At 37.7% G+C, this 16,817-nt stretch overlaps 1 long non-coding RNA gene and 1 other non-coding gene across 4 annotated transcripts in view; one reads left to right on the plus strand and one right to left on the minus strand.

The window, feature by feature from the left end:
- LOC127486645 (uncharacterized) overlaps positions 1-16,817 on the minus strand; it is a 122,513-nt gene that overhangs the window by 10,369 nt on the left and 95,327 nt on the right. The gene's annotated exons all lie outside the window — the stretch shown is intronic.
- LOC138847943 (uncharacterized) overlaps positions 1-16,817 on the plus strand; it is a 30,673-nt gene that overhangs the window by 10,001 nt on the left and 3,855 nt on the right. The window contains exon 4 of one of the 3 annotated variants that reach the window (XR_016223735.1): positions 4,927-5,032. The exons of the other annotated variants lie outside the window; for them this stretch is intronic. This is a non-coding gene — a long non-coding RNA (uncharacterized LOC138847943). Of the gene's footprint in view, positions 1-4,926; positions 5,033-16,817 lie in introns of those variants that run through there. 3 annotated transcript variants of the gene reach the window in all.

The following is a 16,817-nucleotide window of genomic DNA, read 5'->3' on the forward strand; positions in this document are numbered from 1 at the left end:
ACTCAGAAACAGAAACACGGCCATCAATATAAAAGAAGGTAAAGGAAGAAAACCTACCAGTAAAAGAGCATGGGAAGCTCAAAGCATATACTAGAAAATATCTCCGGGAAAATGGCAGGGCAAAGTCACTATGTATCAATAGTCACATTAAACGTGAATGGCCTGAACTGTCCAGTTAAAAGATTGGCTCAAAGAACACAACCCAACTATTTGTTGCCTACAAGAAACACATCTCTCTAACAAAGATGCATGCTGACTGAAAGTGAAAGGTTGGAAAAAGATATTCCATGCCAACAGAAACAAAAAAAAGCAAGTGTAGCCACCTTAATATCAGACAAAATAGACTTTAATACAAAAACTGTTAAGAGAGACAAAGAGGGGCACTATATAACGATTAAGGGATCAATTCAACAGGAAGATGTAACTATTATAAATGTATATGCACCTAATTACAGGGCACCGGTCTATTTAAAAGATATGTTAAGGGACTTAAAGGGAGATTTAGATTCCAATACAATAGTACTGGGGGACTTCAATACTCCACTCTCAGAAATAGACAGATCATTCGGACAGAACATCAACAAGGAAACAGCAGATTTAATTGACACTATAGCCCAAATGGATCTAACAGATATCTACAGAACTTTCAACCCTACATCTACAGACTTCACATTCTTCTCAGCAGTGCATGGAACGTTCTCTAGGATTGATCACATACTAGGCCATAAAGTAAGTCTCAGCAAATTTAAAAGAATTAGAATCATACCATGCAGCTTCTCAGACCACAGCGGAATGAAGCTGGAAATTAGCAACTCAGGAAACCCCAGAAAGTATGCAAACACATGGAGACTGAACAACATGCTCCTGAATGAACACTGGGTCATTCAAGAAATCAAAAGAGAAATCAAAAACTTTCTAGAAGTAAATGAGGATCACAACACAACATACCAAAATTTATGGGATACGGCAAAAGCAGTATTGAGAGGCAAATTTATAGCAATAGGTGCCTATATCAAGAAATTGGAAAGGTACCAAATAAATGAGCTTTCAGCGCATCTCAAGAATCTAGAAAATCTGCAGCAAAACAGACCCAAATCTAGTAAGGTAAGAGAAATAATCAAAATCAGAGAAGAAATCAGCAGGATTGAATCCAAAAAAACATGACAAAAAATCAGCCAAGCGAAGAGCTGGTTTTTTGAAAAAATAAACAAAATTGACACCACATTGGTCCAACAAACTGAAAAAAAGAAAAGACCCAAATCAATAAAATCAGAGATGAAAAAGGAAACGTAACAACAGACACCACAGAAATAAAAAGAATCATCAGAAATTACTACAAGGACTTGTATGCCAGCAAACAGGAAAATCTATCAGAAATGGATAGATTCCTGGACACATGCAACCTACCAAAATTGAACCATGAAGACATAGAAAAACTAAATAGACCCACAACTGAAACAGAAATTGAAACAGTAATAAAGGCCCTCCCAACAAAGAAAAGCCCAGGACCAGATGGATTCACTGCTGAATTCTACCAGACATTTAAAGAAGAACTAATCCCATTTCTTCTCCAACTATTCAGAACAATCGAAAAAGAGGGAATCCTCCCAAATTCTTTCTATGAAGCCAGCATCACCTTAATTCCTAAGCCGGAAAAAAGATGCAGCACTGAAAGAGAATTACAGACCAATATCCCTGATGAACATAGATGCAAAAATCCTCAATAAAATTCTGGCCAATAGAATGCAACAACACGTCAGAAAGATCATCCACCCAGACCAAGTGGGATTTATCCCTGGTATGCAGGGATGGTTTAATGTGCGCAAGACAATCAATGTGATACACCACATTAACAGACTGCAGAACAAAAACCATATGATTATCTCAATAGATGCAGAGAAAGCATTCGATAAAATTCAACACCCTTTCATGATGAAAACTCTAAGCAAATTGGGTATAGAAGGAACATTCCTCAATATAATCAAAGCAGTTTATGAAAAACCCACGGCCAGCATCCTATTGAATGGGGAAAAGTTGGAAGCATTTCCACTGAGAACTGGCACCAGACAGGGATGCCCACTCTCACCACTGCTATTTAACGTACCTCTGGAAGTTTTGGCCAGTGCTATTAGGCAAGAAAAAGAAATTAAAGGAATACAAATTGAGAAGGAAGAAGTCAAACTATCCCTCTTTGCAGACGATATGATTCTTTACTTAGAGGATCCAAAGAACTCTACTAAGAGACTATTGGAACTCATAGAGGAGTTTGGCAAAGTGGCAGGATATAAAATCAATGCACAAAAATCAACAGCCTTTGTATACACAGGCAATGCCATGGCTGAGAAAGAACTGCTAAGATCAATCCCATTCACAATAGCTACAAAAAACAATCAAATACCTTGGAATAAACTTAACCAAGGACGTCAAAGATCTCTACAATGAGAATTACAAAATCTTAAAGAAATAGAAGAGGATACCAAAAAATGGAAAAATCTTCCATGCTCATGGATTCGAAGAATCAACGTCATCAAAATGTCCATTCTCCCAAAAGCAATTTATAGATTCAATGCAATCCCAATCAAGATACCAAAGACATTCTTCTCAGACCTGGAAAAAATGATGCTGAAATTCATATGGAGGCACAAGAGATCTCAGACAGCTAAAGCAATCTTGTACAACAAAAACAAAGCCAGAGGCAGCACAATACCAAATTTCAGGTCATATTATAGGGCAGTTGTAATCAAAACAGCATGGTACTGGTACAGAAACAGATGGATAGACCAATGGAACAGAATTGAAACACCAGAAATCAATCCAAACATCTACAGCCAACTTATATTTGATCAAGGATCTAAAAAACCAATTCCTGGAGCAAGGACAGTCTATCAATAAATGGTGCTGGGAAAACTGGATTTCCATGTGCAGAAGCATGAAGCAAGACCCCTACCTTACACCTTACACAAAAATTCAATCAACATGGATTAAAGACCTAAATCTATGACCCGACACCATCAAGTTATTAGAGAACATTGGAGAAACCCTTCAAGATATTGGCACAGGCAAAGAGTTTCTGGAAAAGACCCAGGAGGCACAGGCAGTCAAAGCCAAAATCAACTATTGGGATTGCATCAAATTGAGAAGTTTCTGTACTGCAAAAGAAACAGGAGAGTGAAGAGACAACCGACAGAATCGGAAAAAACATTTGCAAACTATGCAACAGATAAAGGGTTGATAACCAGAATCTACAAAGAGATCAAGAAACTCTACAAAAACAAAACACACCACCCACTTAAGAGATGGGCCAAGGACCTCAATAGACATTTTTCAAAAGAGGAAATCCAAATGGCCAACAGGCACATGAAAAAATGTTCAAGGTCACTAGCAATCAGGGAAATGCAAATCAAAACCACAATGAGGTTTCACCTCACCCCGGTTAGAATGGCTCACATACAGAAATCTACCAACAACAGATGCTGGCGAGGATGTGGGGGAAAAAGGACACTAACCCATTGTTGGTGGGAATGCAAACTGGTCATGCAACTATGGAAGTCAGTCTGGAGATTCCTCAGAAACCTGAAGATAACCCTACCTTTCGACCCAGCCATCCCACTCCTTGGGATTTACCCAAAGGAATTTAAATTGGCAAACAAAAAAGCGGTCTGCACCCTAATGTTTATTGCAGCACAATTCACAATAGCCAAGACCTGGAACCAACCTAAATGCCCATCAACGGTAGACTGGATAAAGAAATTATGGGATATGTACTCTTTAGAATACTATACCACAGTAAAAAAAAAAAAAAAACAATGAAATCCGGTCCTTTGCAACAAAATGGAAGAATCTGGAACACATCATGCTGAGTGAAGTAAGCCAATCCCAAAGGGACAAATATCATATGTTCTCCCTGATCGGTGACAACTGACTAAACACCAAAAAGGAAACCTGTTGAAGTGAAATGGACACTATGCGAAATGGTGACTTGATCAGCATAGCCCTGTTAATGAACAACTTAATATGTTATCCCTCTTAGTAGTTTTTTTTCTGTTCTACTTAATATGACTGGTTTAATTCTGTAATTATCACACAGTTATTCTTAAGTGTTGAAATTTAACTGAAATGTGATCCCTTTTAAATATAAGAGTAGGAATAAGAGAGAGAAGAGATGTACAATTTGGGACATGCTCAAGCTCACTTGCCCCAAATGGTAGAGTTAGAAACATACCAGAGGATTCTAATTCAATCCCATCAAGGTGGCATGTACCAATGCCATCTCACTAGTCCAAGTGATCAATTTCAGTTCACAATTGATCATAATGAAAGGACTAAGAGTCAAAGGGATCACATAAACAAGTCAAGTGCCTGCTAATATTAACTGATGGAATAAATAAAGGGGAGAGTGATCCAACATGGGAAGCGAGATACACAGCAGACTCATAGAATGGCAGATGTCCTAAACAGCACTCTGGCCTCAGAATCAGCCCTAAAGGCATTCCGATCTGGCTGAAAAGCCCATGAGAGTATTTCAGGCATGGAAAGCCAAGACACTCTGGCAAAAAAAAAGAAAAGAAAAATAAAAACCTTAATGAAAGATCTCTGTGAGTGAGATCCCAGTGGAAAGAACAGGTCTTCAAAGAAGGAGGTACCTTTCTCTGAAGGGAGGAGAGAACTTCTACTTTGACTATGACCTTTTCTAAATAAGATAAGAGTCAGTGAACTCAAAAGGCTTCCATAGCCTTGGAAACTCATGACTGGAGCATAGGGAGATTACTGATGCCATAAACAGGAGTGTCAATTTGTAAAGTCAACAACAGGAGTCACTGTGCACTTACTGCTCATGTAGGATCTCTGTCCGTAATGTGCTGTACATTGAGATTTAATGCTATAACTAGTACTCAAACAGTATTTTTCGCTTTGTGTTTCTTGTAGGTGCAAACTGTTGAAATCTTTACTTTATTCATACTGAACTGATCTTCTGTATATAAAGAAAATTGAAAATGAATCTTGGTATGAATGGAAAGGGAAAGAGAGTGGGAAAGGGGAGGGTTGCGGGTGGGAGGGAAGTCATTGGGTGGGGGAGCAATGTAATCTATAAGCTTTACTTTGGAAATCTATATTCATTAAATAAAAGTTTTTTAAAAATGAAACAATGGAAAAAAAAGAATTCATTAAAACATTAGATCCTCAGGGTCACAGTAAATGCATGATAATTACTGCAACACAGTTCTCAATTCTCATGCTAATTTCATAGAAATAAAAAGATATCAGATTCCATGTTATTCATAGATACAATCCTCAGAATATAATGTAATAGTTTATTTTGAAGTTGTTTTGAAATCCAATTTTTCCATAATTTTTGTTTTCCACAAGATTGTTGAATATTGCATATACATATATAGATAGATAGATAGATTTAAAAATTTTGTAACAGAAAACATTTATCTTTTCATTCAGTTTTCTCAAGAATTTTTGAAGGATCCTCATGGATAAAGATCAAAAATTGGGGCTGGTGTTGTGGCATAGCCAGCTGTATTCTACCTGATGCACTTCTGAACCAGATCCCCTAGAAAAACAGCAGAAGTGTTTGAATCTCTGCCACTCATGTGGCGCAATCATATTAATTAGTTATACGTACATAGAGTATATAATGTAATTATATTAAGAATATGTACAAAAATAAATGGAGACCTGAATGAAGTTCTGGCTCCTGGCTTTGGCCAACCATGGCAACCATCTGAGGATGGAACCAGTGGATGGAGGATCTCTCTCTCTCTCTCTCTCTCTCTCTCTCTTTCTCTGTATGAATATATATATATATATATATATATCCTCCTTCTGCTGTCTCTCCATTTATCTGTGTAGCTGTCTTTCAAATAAACAAATACATCTTTTAAAAAATATATACTTACCTTAATGAAAGGAATTTTATAAAGTGAATAATTATGCATTAAATCAAAAATCAGAAAAAGTATGAAAGATAACAATAATTACCAATTTTAACCCTATGAGAAATAAGAATTATCTTTTCTGCAAATAAGTGAAGAAAAAAGTGTTGGCTATTTTAAATTGATTTTTCCAATATCAAAGATATGAGAAGATGGGAAGGTAAGCTATAATTTGGATTTCTATGATTTATGAATAAATACCTGTATTCCACAAAGCCCTCCATTGTATTCATTTAATCACAATTATATTAAGAATTAGTATAAGGGCTGGTGCTGTGGCATGGCGGGTAGGGCCAGTGCCTGCAGTGCCAGCACCCCATATGGGTGCTGGTTCAAGACCTGGCTGCTCCACTTCTGACCCAGCTCTCTGCTGTGGCCTGGGAAAGCAGTGGAGAATTGTCCAAGTGCTTAGGTCTCTGCACCCACATGGAAGACTAGGAGGCTGCTCCTGGCTTCTGGTTTCAGATAAGCATAGCTCTGGCCATCGCAGCCATCTGGGGAGTGAACCAGTGGACGGAAGACCTCTCTCTCATCTCTCTCTCTTTCTCTTTCTCTCTCAATTAAATAATTAAAAGTAAAATCCATTGAACTCCCAGTATGATGAACTCACAGACACATACAAAGACTCATTATAAAAAAATTTTAAAAATAAGTATAAAAGTGAGTGGAAATATAAGTATTTAACTATTGAAATGTCTAATGTTTAGTAGATGGTACCCTCAGAGACCAAGCTACATTATGTAACTTGTTCTATTTTTTATACATGTACTGCCTCCAGTGCAGTGTAATAATAATACAGCAGCAAAATGTTGCTCCAGGCTCTCCCTATAATGGTTACATGTAAAGCATCAATACTATTCAGGGTCAACTAAATAAGGAACCTGTCCTTATTATTCTCTATGATAATAATTCAAGTGTTACATTTATTTCTATGAGTATCATTGAAAATCCATGTTTTATATTATACCTACTATGTAGCCTTTTTCTCCGCAGAGGTTACACATCAAAACTGATTCATCTTTCCTGAAATGATCTGATATAAATTCCTGTATTCCTCTGTATCTCATATCCATTTACAGAGTTAATATAAATTCCTGTATTCCCCTGTATCTCATATCCATTTACAGAGTTAACATCTTAATAGGTTGCCTTCAATATATGAACTGACTTTAGAGGGTTTCCGTGTGTTTGATTACTGTGTTGTAAATCACAGTGACAATTTAGTGCACTTGCACTACTGTGTTTCCCTGAGGAGCTTGTTGGACAATTTTATGTAAGTAAATCTACCTGAATGAGAAAATGATCAAAAGTTAAAAATTATACATGTGTGGAGGGTTTGAGTGTTCTTGGGCTTTTTTTCTTACCTTGATCTAAATACTTCTTTAGAGGATGCTTTCCTTTTAATAAGGTATATAACTGTAAGCAATAATTCATCTAAACCAGTTAAAATATAGAAACGCGCTGCCCATCCCATGCTCTTCTACTTAGCAGTTACTAATCTCTGTGAAAGCTTTGTAGCATACGAAGATCACTGGATCCCCCAGAGATGCATTTCTGTCTCCATTTCACTAGGTTGTGGTTTGCATTCATCCCACCACCTCGTGTCCAGATACAGGAACTGAGGTTTCACTGCATCTACTGTTTTCCTGCCATCCATCTTGAACACAATCTCTTTGTTTCCTCTTCTAGAACATCTTTTCTTTATGGTTCTACCTCTCCACATCTTCAGTGGTCCTTAGTGACAAGGAAGATGCTAAATACCATAACCTTCAATTGAAGGCACTAAAAAGAGCATCTTCCCAGGCTGCCTTACCTTCCAGTATTTTTTCCTATTCATAAAATGCACTTCTATGAATCTATGCTACTTTATACATAAAAATTTCATTGCAGTTTCCACTACTATTCTTTACCACACCATTACCCCTTAATGTAAAACTACCTTGTTTCCACATTTCCCCCTCTTTATATTCTACCCTACTCTTCCAGCTGCACTTAGCTTAAACCTTGCTTATTCCAAAGTCCATTTTGAACACTAGAGGCAAAAAGTGTAATATTGTTTCTTCCCCAAATGCCTGTGTAATTCAATATCTGTCTACACTTATGAATGTATTATTCACTAGTCCAAAGAACTGTGAAAGGCACTGCCTATGTTTAATTTCTAGATTGACTTTAGAGTCCCATTTTATCACTCTGGTTCTCAGAAAGATGATTTCCTGATTTGAATATATACTTGATAAATGAAGCTGGCATTTCTCTAACAAGAACAGTCAGAAGCAAAGGGGAACACACTCAAAAGAAAGAGTTGGTTGATGGTAGTAAGGATGCTTAGCGTTCCTTCTCAGTGGAGTCTTCTTGTTTCTTTACTTAGTGGTATTATGGGTCATCGTTTATTGAGCAGAGAAAATGTTTGACCTTGCACACAACTCAGCAGATAAGCATGGCTTCTGCTCAGTAATCTTTAAATAGACATAATATAAATAACTCCAAAAATAATGTGAACTACATGTACCTAAGTGATGCCCTTACTGTTAACTCTTTCATTTCCATTCTTTCCTTTATTTTTAAAGCTTTTATTTTATTTTCCTGTGACTGGGTAGGAAAGGCCTGATGTTCTTTGTATGCCCACCTGAAGAAAATCCACAGTGAATTGTGATCCCCAGGGTGACATATTAGGATGCAGGGCTAGGAGAGACTATCAAGGGGTCATTAAATCGTGGTGTGTGGATTACATCATTTGTGGACTAGTGGATTAAGGAGCTAATGTGTTATTGTAAGAGAGGTTCTGTTACATAGTTAGTTTGGCTCTGTCTCCTGTGCATCACCCCCTTGTCAGAGGCGATGCCCAAGTCAGGCTCTGTAGACAGGCGACACCAGCAGGAAGGCTGTCACCAGATGGAGAGCTTTGACCTTGGTCTTCCTAGCCACCCGCCAAAGGTCAAAGTAAACTTTTCCTTCTGTAGGGATTATTCAGTTTGCAGTAGGCAGTTGAAGCGACAAAAAGCAAAGTAAGACCATGGAATAGTACTGAGTCATAAAAAGGATGAAATCTTGTAAAATACATGCAGTTGGAAGTAATAATTCTAAGTGAAATAAGATGAGCACAGAAAGACAAATTCCCCATGGTCTGGCTCATATGTGGAGTCTAAAAAATAGGTATTTTCACAGAGCTTAAAAGTGCAGTGATGAATTGAGGAGCAAGGGATGAGGAAAGGTTGATGGATGGGTACCAGGCTATATCTAGGTAGGAGTAAGCAGTGCTGGGATGCTACTGTACCGTGAGGGGAGGGTAAATAATGTTAATGTACAATATATTTCTGTACAAAAGTAACTACAAGATAGGATTTTTGAATATGTTCAGTATAAAGAATATGTTCAGTATAAAGAAATGCTAAATGCTTGAGAGAATAAAGATATTTACACCGATTGTTTGTTAAACAACATATACATGTAATGAAACATCACATAGTTCCCAAAAATACATATAATTTTTATGTCGGTGAATTTTTTAAAAAGTTTATATGCAAACACAAACGAAGATGAAGTCATTGATAGATATTTCGTCATCTTTTACATCACTGTCTGTCCAAATAATTTCTTCCGCTTTTCATGCAGCCCTGATCTTTTCCAGTTACTTTGGAAAATGTTGTTTCTGCTCCCACTTAAAGACCAGCCCACTCCTCTCACCTCTGTCCTGTCACTCCTTGGAGCATTCAAGCATTGCATAAATCCTTACATACTTCAAATTCTTTTTCCATGGTTAATTCTTTGACTTTATTTGCAGGCACATTTTGGAAGCTGCCATACTTGAGATTTAAGATCTACTCCACCAATCACTTATTTATTAAACCAATAATCTTTTTTTTATTTTTTATTTTTTGACAGGCAGAGTGGACAGTGAGAGAGAGAGAGACAGAGAGAAAGGTCTTCCTTTTGCCGTTGGTTCACCCTCCAATGGCCGCTGCGGCCGGCGCGCTGCGGCCGGTGCACCGCGCTGGTCCAATGGCAGGAGCCAGGTGCTTCTCCTGGTCTCCCATGGGGTGCAGGGCCCAAGCACTTGGGCCATCCTCCACTGCACTCCCTGGCCACAGCAGAGAGCTGGCCTGGAAGAGGGGCAACCGGGACAGAATCTGGCGCCCCAACTGGGACTAGAATCCGGTGTGCTGGCGCCGAAAGGTGGAGGATTAGCCTAGTGAGCCGCGGCGCTGGCGTAAACCAATAATCTTAAACATCCCATTATGCTGGTCTTTCTACCCAGTGTTAATGCAGTAGAAAGAAGGTCTATTATGTAGCTCTGCACATGGTTCCTTCACGCGTTCATCTCTAAATGCCCATTCCCCCACTACACTACCAACTATCACCTAAAGAATGGCTGCTCAGGATTTACTGTGAAAAGTAAAGAGTGAGGGAGAGCTTCTGTAATCCAACTTCAAGAAACAGAGGTGAAATAGCATAAGGCTTGATCTTCATAATCTTTATATGGAAAATTAGGAATACAGAGTTACGGTATGACTAGCAAGGAAATAGAGCACAAGTTTTCTGGAACTCTTACCCCCAAAAGTTACATGTTTGCATATTGTGCAAGGCTTGTACAAAAGCAATGACAGACATCCAGGGATGTGGGAATGATTATCCTTTCTGTTTTAGAGTTTTATGTAGTGAAGTGAGCAGAATTCAGCAACGTTATTTCAGAAAAGGGAACGCAGTCTACGGAGATTGGAGAAGGTCATGGAACAGGCATGAGCACCGTCATTTAAAGCTTAAGTTTCATGAAATCAGACTCTCCCATGTGAAGCACTAAAGCACCTGAAAGTAACCTCTGGGTGCTCATTTCAGTGTCTATTCAGATAACTTACCCTGTTAAACTCTTATAACTGAGCATTTTCCAAATGTGGTTGCTTAATTTACACCCCATGGTCAATTCTATAATCTATAAACACGTAATAAAATGAATAGAGCCTAAAGTGTTTGTTTCATGTAGCATGTTAAGTAAACAATATCCTCACTAATATAAACTTTTGCTTAGGTGTACAAATCATTTACTTTCTTCTGATTAAACAATAAGTTTTCCTGAATTTTTTTTTTCTTATTCACCTTCAAATTCTTGTAGGATTTTGTTGTTGTTGTTGTTAATCACTGTTGTTCATGTAGATTTCTAAATTATTTTTCTATTCAGTTTCAGAGTGATTTCACCTCACTTTTTAATATATTTTTCTTTAATCATCTCATTTGCTTTTTTTCTAATTCTAAGTTAACAAAGATGTAGCAAGCATTAAATAGAAAAGATAAGTGAATGCCTAATTTATGAATATATATAATTATATGTAATAAAATTTTATTTGTAATGCATTTCAAGTGTTTCATATATACAGATTTAGGGGCATAGTTACACTTCCTACCCTACCCTCCCTCCTGGCCAAACTCAAACCCTTCTTCCTCTTCGCTCTCCCATTCACACTCTCAATTTTTACAAAGATCTATTCTCAGTTTATTTATTACTTGTAAGGTTAAACCTAAACTAAGTAATGAGAACAACAAATAGTATGAAGAAAAAAACACTATTCCTCAACAGAAAAGATAAGGGGTCTGTCGTTTATATAATTGAAAATGTCATTAAATATATTAAATAATATTCTAAATAGCTCTTTAGTATTGAGGTCTCAAAATTTCTGTACTGCTCACAACAGAATAAAGTGGTGTGACTATTTAGAATATTCCTCTTTAGAAACTAATCATGATCTGTATGTTTCTTAATTCATAAAGCAGAGAGAAAAGAACAATACAGAAAGACAAAGCACCCATCTGTTAGCTCACTCCTTGAATGCCTGCAACAACTGAGACAGAAAGGAGGAGTTAGCAATCTGGGTCTCCCACAGGGATGACAAGGGCCAAAATAATTGAGCCACCACCTGCTGTCATCCAGGGTTGCACTGGCAGGTTGCAAGAATTGGGAGTCAGTTCCAAGTATCGAACCCAGGTACTCTGATGTGGGACATAGATGGCCTAATATGCATTTTAACCACTTGGCCAAATATCTTCCCTTCTGTATTTTGAAAGCACTCTTGGGGCCAGTGCCATGGCTCGCTTGGTTAATCCTCCACCTGTGGCACTGGCATCCACTATGGGTGCCAGGTTCTAGTCCCTGTTGCTCCTCTTCCAGTCCAGCTTTCTGCTGTGGCCTGGGAAGGCAGTGGAGGATGGCCAAGTGCTTGGGCCCTGCACCTACATGGGAGACCAGGAGGAAGCACCTGGCTCCTGGCTTTGGATCAGTGCAGTGCCGGCTGTGGTGGCCATTTGGGGGGGTGAACCAATGGAAAGAATATCTTTCTGTCTCTCTCTCTCTCACTGTCTAATTTCCACCTGTCAAATAAAAAAAAACTTTGAAAGGGATTCCAAAATTGATTTAAACTTTAGGACCATTTCCTTAAGAGAGAGAAGGCTTACAATGTTTTCTAAAACTACCTTTATGGAATCTTGATGTCTTTATTGCATTTACTACTTTATGAATGATATAAATGTATATGAATATTTCTGTTTAATTGTTTAATATTGTACCAGTTTTAGCTAAGATCACCATGACAACCAGAGAAGAGACAAAGAGTAAATGGCAAGTGTATTCCTTACATTGTGTAGTCAAGTCTAGTTCTCATTAATTCACTGGGAAAAGTTTCTCTATTTCTGTTTTCTTTCAGTTCCAAGAGAGACAGGTGAAAATGCATATTTTAGTAGAGGTTGGTTGATTGTGAAATAGTTTCCATAGATCGGAATTTGATTTCTGATGTGGGCAATTCAATGAATCATTTATTATAGCATGCACAGGTGTTCATTGGGAAAGCATCATAGTCTACTGGAAAGAACAGTTATTCTCTCCAGATCATTCAAGTGCAAAATTGTATTAGGGACAGTGATAAAGGATTAAATGACCATCAGAGCTATCTTTATGCCTTATGTTATAAGCAATAGATATGACCCTTGTAATCCCCATAATGTCCTACAATAATGTAGAGTCCTTTTAAAGATAACCAATGATGCTCAGCATATCCAGAGTGTGCCATACACCTGGGGAGTTTCACACTAGGCTCTCAATACTATACAGTTGTATGTTCATTTTAATTATACTTGTAATTCTTATTTTCCTTGTCTGGAGAGGCAAAGAAGAGATACAAAGGCAGATGCTCCCCAGCTTCCCACAACATCTGAGGCTGGGCCATGCTGAAGCAAGAACACAACTAAGAATGAGTTTCCTGCCTGGGAAACTGGTACCCAACTGCTTCAGTCATCACCTTCTGCCTACCAGGGTGTGCACCAGCATCTGAAGCACAAGCATCATCATAAGTGTTGCACCAGGGGTGCCCTCAAATTCCCCCTTCTCCCAATCATCATGCTCGTCGCAGCTCTGAAGCTGCTGTTCTAAAAACTCCTCTGCATGGGTGGGCATTTAGCAGAGGGGTTAACACACCATGTGGGGTGCCTCAGTTGCATATAAGACTGTGGGTTCATCACCTGGATCCCCTTCCAAGCCTATCTTCCTACAATGCTCAGCCTGGGAAGCAACACATACTAGATTAAGTACTTGGGTCTCTTCCACTCATGTAGGACACTCAGATTGGGTTCCAGGCTCCTGACTTCAGCCTTGCCCAGCTTCCATAACTGTAGATACATGAGGAATGAACCAGTGGATGGTAGATTCTTTATCTCTCCTCTCTTTCCACATTTTAAAAGTAAACAAATAAATAATAGACACCACTTTACAATTCAAGTCTGCTTCCCATGTCTCTAATCCTATAGATCTATCTTTCCTCTGAATATAAATTAATTTCACTTACTTTAGTCTTATACACCATATAAATAACTAAAATAAGTGATATAAAGTGATATATTTTATACACAAATGTATAAATCTGTATAGTCTTACTTAGATGTTAGTTTCATGTTTATTGAAAAAGCAATAAAATCCCCATTTATATACTAATCATTCTATCTCTTCTTCATAAAAGAATTTCAAATAAAATTTTATGTTTAAATATTTCCTCTTCTTTCCTTATGTTGAATAACACTTTGCAGATAATAGTCCAATTCCACCAGTCCATTGGAAGGATTCTCTTTCAATTCAAACATTATGATGTTAAATGAAATAGGAATGTCCACAACTTAATCTGTTTGACTCTCTTCAACATGTCAAAAATCCAACAAATCTCTTCTACTGAGTGTATGACCCTTCTTTCTTTTGTGATTTTCTTTTCTTACTTACTACTCATCTTTGTTCCTCTTATATTTCCTTTTTAAATATTATTACAATTCATACTTCTGTCCTTGGTTTCCTGCTTTCTTGATACACAAGAACACTTTAAGAACTCCATGTGTTTGATTGAGTTTATTATCACCTGGCTAAGTTGTGTATAAAAAGTAGTAATTTCCTATATTCTTGCCTCTAACCTGATAACAGTATTGCATAACATCCAGATATATTTTGAAATTGTTAATAAGTGCTTGCAATTAGATACCTGAGTCTCCATATAGGTGTGTATTAGTAGAATTAGATAGTAAGGAGAAGTAGCCAGCAAAAAAATCTGTTTGACTGGACAACATTATGAGAGAATTACTGGGGCCAGCAATGTGGTGTCTTGGGTAAAGCCAGCACCTGTGATACCAGCATCCCATAAGGGCACTGGTTTGAGTCCTGGTTCCTCCACTTCTAATCCAGCTCACTACTAGTATACCTGGAAAAGCAGAAGAAGATGGCCCCACGTACTGAGGTCCCTGCACCCACAAGGGAGACTCAAATGAAGCTTGTCATTGTGGCTATTTGGGCAGTGAAGATATCTCTCTCTCTCTCTCTCTCTCTCTCTCTCTCTCTCTCGCTGTAACTCCACCTTTCAAATAAATCAATAAATAAATCTTAAAGAGACAGTGATTATTTAGGATATGAGATGTGAAGTGGCATGGTAACTATGTTGTATGTGTGTGCATATGCACAAGGATTCTTTACAAAACTCATGGAATGTGCAATGGAAAGGTTTATTATGTGCAAAAACTTTAGAAATCCACATATTTTAGAATATTAGGTATTTTCCATGAACTTCTAGGAGACCCTTCATATATGTATGTGTCTATACCCTTTCCCTTATAGAAAGAATGTTTCATGGAAAGACACCAACATACCTACTAAATTACAGACCACACTATGTGAAATATATGATGAGGACTACATAATAGAAGAAAAAAAAGAAGTATTTCTTACTCTAGGGGACTGGGATAGGATTACATTTTCAGTATTTAACTTATTTACATGGAACTTAGCCCTCTCAAGAAGTGACTTTCTACAGAAGGTATTGATTATATTTAAATCTACACTATGCTAAAATTGAATAGATGACACAGACTAACATTTAAGAAATATATTTATAAATATTAATTTTGCTAGCTTAATAGATTATACAATAAAAAAGAAGGTGATTTTAGATATATCTGTTAATGAACTGTACTGGTCCTTCTATTATAACTTTAGCACTACCAACATTCTTGTCTATGTCCATTACCTCTGTTATAATCATGGCTGTGTCATGGACATTACAGTCATAGAGTTATATTCAACTTCTTCTTTCTAGTCGCCCATCACTTTAACACATTACTTTGGGCATATTATGTACCATTTTTTAAATTTAAAGTGCCTTCAATTAAGATTGTTCAATTCAGACTTATGATGCCAATGGTTATAGTGGGGCATTCAGAAGTTAAAAATTAATTGCCTATACTTACCCAGCTAATTTTCTTGAGCTATCTGATTATCAAATTTTGATAAAATCACCTTCTATACACCAAGATTTCAAACTGTGATTTACGTCTACTTTGTTCAGTATTTCAACACCTTCCAATCTACAGTAGACTCCATTCTCAGAATTGTTACCATGCTCAGTTACTTCACTGATAACCCTAAATTCATTCATTGTTTTTATTACCTGATTATTTGGCTTTTCCTCCCAGATTTGCAAACTATTGCTGTAGCTAATCAAGAATATGTGTATGTCTACATGGCCTCCTTCATCGAGGTGCTTTGAGACTTCAGTGTGGTCGCTGTTAGGGTTTGGAAATATTTTCACTGTTTTTCTTAATTCCTTAGTGAATGTCCAGCAATTACACTCTAAATGTATCTAGTCTCATTCCTTGGTTTCCTTGTTCCACTACTTTTAATTTGCATGGGCAATAATTTCTCAAAATTTATAAAAATTTAACAAGACTCCCCCCAAATCAGCTATGTTTATATTTTTCTCATTCCCTCTACTTTCTTTTTTTAGTTTTTTTTAAAGATTACTTTAACTCTTTTTTAAAAGATTTATTTATTTATTTGAAAGTCAGAGTTACACAGAGAGAGAAGAGGCAGAGAGAGAGAGAGGTCTTCCATCCGCTAATTCACTCTCCAATTGGCCGCAACAACTAGAGCTGTGCCAATTCGAAGCCAAGAGCCAGGAGCTTCTTCTGGGTCTCCTATGAAGACTTGGGCCACCTTCTACTGTTTTCCCAGGCCATAGAATAAAGCTGGATCGGATGTGGAGCAGCAGGGTCTCAAACCATCGCCCTTATGGGATGCTGGCACTGCAGGCCAGGGCGTTAACCCACTGTGCCGCAGTGCCGGCCCCATCATTCCCTCTACTTTCAAGGAAGAGTTTTGATTTTCATTTTTTCCCCTCTATCACATGTCATTTGGTTGTGGGCTCTCAGAGGAAGGAGCCTTTGTCTTCCTCCGTGCAACAATGCACATTCTACACAATTTAATGAAAGAGTGCAGTAAGTCAGACTCCTTGTCGAAAGGGCATTTCAAGAGTCAGCACATCACCAGGAGCCTTAGCAGGAAATAGTCTCCCCAGAACGGGTCTAAAG

This window comes from Oryctolagus cuniculus, chromosome 17 (genome assembly GCF_051225735.1).
Source record: "Oryctolagus cuniculus isolate XC-2025 breed Fujian yellow rabbit chromosome 17, ASM5122573v1, whole genome shotgun sequence".
In the NCBI taxonomy this organism is placed as follows: domain Eukaryota; kingdom Metazoa; phylum Chordata; class Mammalia; order Lagomorpha; family Leporidae; genus Oryctolagus; species Oryctolagus cuniculus.